The 2,531-nt window shown below is 38.2% G+C and overlaps 1 non-coding gene across 1 annotated transcript; it reads right to left on the bottom strand.

Moving 5' to 3' along the window:
• Positions 1–1,751: 1,751 nt before the first annotated feature.
• Positions 1,752–1,823, bottom strand: trnae-uuc. Its single transcript has one exon. It is a non-coding gene; the product is annotated as a tRNA-Glu (tRNA).
• Between the last annotated feature and the right edge of the window lie 708 nt (positions 1,824–2,531).

Genomic DNA, 2,531 nt, shown 5'->3' on the forward strand with positions numbered 1-2,531 from the left:
TTAGCATTTAGATTTATATTCACCATTTATATCTATATTTAACATTTAGATTTAATTTAGCATTTAGATTTATATTCACCATTTATATCTATATTTAACATTTAGATTTATATTCAACATTTAGATTTATATTCAACATTTAGATTTGGATTTAACATTTGGATTTAGATTTAACATTTAGGTTTATATTTAAAATTTGGATTTATATTTCACATTTATATTTAACATTTAGATTTAGATTTAACATTTATATTTAACATTTAGGTTTATATTTAACATTTATATTAAACATTTGGATTTAGATTTAACATTTAGATTTAACGTTGAACATTTAGACTCATATTTAACATTTAGGTTTATATTTAACATTTATATTTAACATTGCACATTTAGATTTAATTTAGATTTATATTCAACATTTATATCTATATTCAACATTTAGATTTATATTCAACATTTAGATTTAACGTTGAATATGTAGATTTAGATTTAACATTTAGATTTAGATTTAACGTTATTATTATCTTAAATATATTTGTGAAGAGAAAATTAAATGTGAAAAAGGTTAAAAATGTTGCTCTAAATGTGATCAAAATGTGATATTTTCAAAGAAATGCTGCTGTTTTTTTCATTTGCACAACTTTACAAACAGTGCCCCTTACTTCCCGGCTAAATGTTAAACATCTTAAAAATAAAGTTATTAAATGAAAATCAAACACACACACACACATCGATTCTCACCTCAGGCGAGTGACAGAAGAACCCACTCTGCATCTTCTTATTTACCTCCCCTGCAGCCAGGAAAGCTATTACTGCTGCTCGTGCTATTACATGTTTCATTTGGAGCGACGTCAGTGTGACTGCTTTCATTAGCTGGTCTCTAAGGCCTGCTGAACACTGCATAAACTCTAATGGTCTGCTCCAACACAGTTCATTATTTATTCAATACATTTATGTATTTTGTCCTCCCTTAGGGGGCGACATTATCGGTCAATAATGGGGTTCAGGATCCGCTTCCAGCTTGACAAGTGGACTCTGATTCCAGTAATGTCCTTTTTGCTATTTATTCAATAAAACGTGTGAACTTCAGTCACAAAACAAACATGTCACCTGTTGCGGTTTTATGTGATCATGTTGAAGCTGACATGACAAGGATGTGAGGAAGGTGTCGTCTCTATCGTGTGTGATGTGGTCGTGTTTTTAAGCTCTTTGACCTTCTGATGAGCAGGTGTGCTGGAGCACCCAAATCCAAATGAAGGACCTCAATCTAGAGCTACGATAACAGGAATTCTAAATAACTGCTATCTGCTCATCGTACCTAAAGGCTCTAAAAGTAGTATGGGAGGTAGAGCCTTCAGTTATCAGCCACCTCTCCTTTGGAATCATCTACCAGTCAGGGTCCGGGAGGCAGACACCCTCTCTACTTTTAAGAGTAGGCTTCAAACTTTCCTTTTTGATAAAGCTTATAGTTAGAGCTGGATCAGGCTTGGACCAGCTCTTAGTTATGCTGCTATAGGCTCAGACTGACACACTGGGATCCAGTCTTTCCCTCTTTCTGTCTGTCTCATTAAAGTTACTAACCATAGACCTTTCTGGAGTGCCTGAGGTCCCTTGTCTCGTAGGATCTCTGCAGTAGACATCCAGCTGCTACAACTACTACTATCCATCTCCTCTCTCTTCATCTCCCTCTTGCATTGAGAATGACAGAAATGAGAGTACTCATGTAAGGCACCTGCAAAGGTTAAAGGCTGTTCCCATACCGGGAGTTGAACCCGGGCCGCCTGGGTGAAAACCAGGAATCCTAACCGCTAGACCATATGGGACTTGCTTAGTGAATGTCTCATCTCTAGGCAGAATCAGGAAATCACACATAGTTCAAGTCATGACTGATTGGATAGACCTTTCTGGAGTCCCTGAGCTCCCTTGTCTCGTAGGTTCCCCTGGATCTCTGCTGCTGTGGACGTGCCAGACTCCAGCTGCTACAACTACTACTATCCGTCTCCCCACTATCATCTCTCTCTCTCTTCATCTCCCTCTATCCCTCTCTCCAACACGGTCTCAGCAGATGTGTGTCTAACATGAGTCTGGTCCTGCTGGAGGTTTCTGCCTGTTAAAGGAAGTTTGTCCTTGCCACTGTAACTTGCTAAATGCTGCAAAGTGCTCTGCTCATGGTGGATTAAGATGAGATCAGACTGAGTCCTGTCTGTAAGATGGGACTGGATCTGATCCGGTCTAGATGTTGAGTCTTTGTTAATAATAGAACATAGAGTCCGGTCTAGACCTGCTCTCTTTGGAAAGAGTCTGAGGATAAGGATAAGACTGGGACACTGGGTTATCATAAGGTCACATAAAAAACACCTTAACCTGATACAGACCCGCCTTAACATTCATAGAGAGTCGTTCCATCAGTTTAAAGGCCGTCTGCAAATATTTGATCAAAGCTGCAGCTTTAATGAACAACGTGGACTCCCGTGATGAAGCGGTCACATTCTGACTGCAGAGATGAAACCGGTTTATCATGCTGGGGAAAA

The sequence above is a fragment of the Notolabrus celidotus genome, chromosome 17 (genome assembly GCF_009762535.1).
Source record: "Notolabrus celidotus isolate fNotCel1 chromosome 17, fNotCel1.pri, whole genome shotgun sequence".
Lineage (NCBI taxonomy): Eukaryota > Metazoa > Chordata > Actinopteri > Labriformes > Labridae > Notolabrus > Notolabrus celidotus.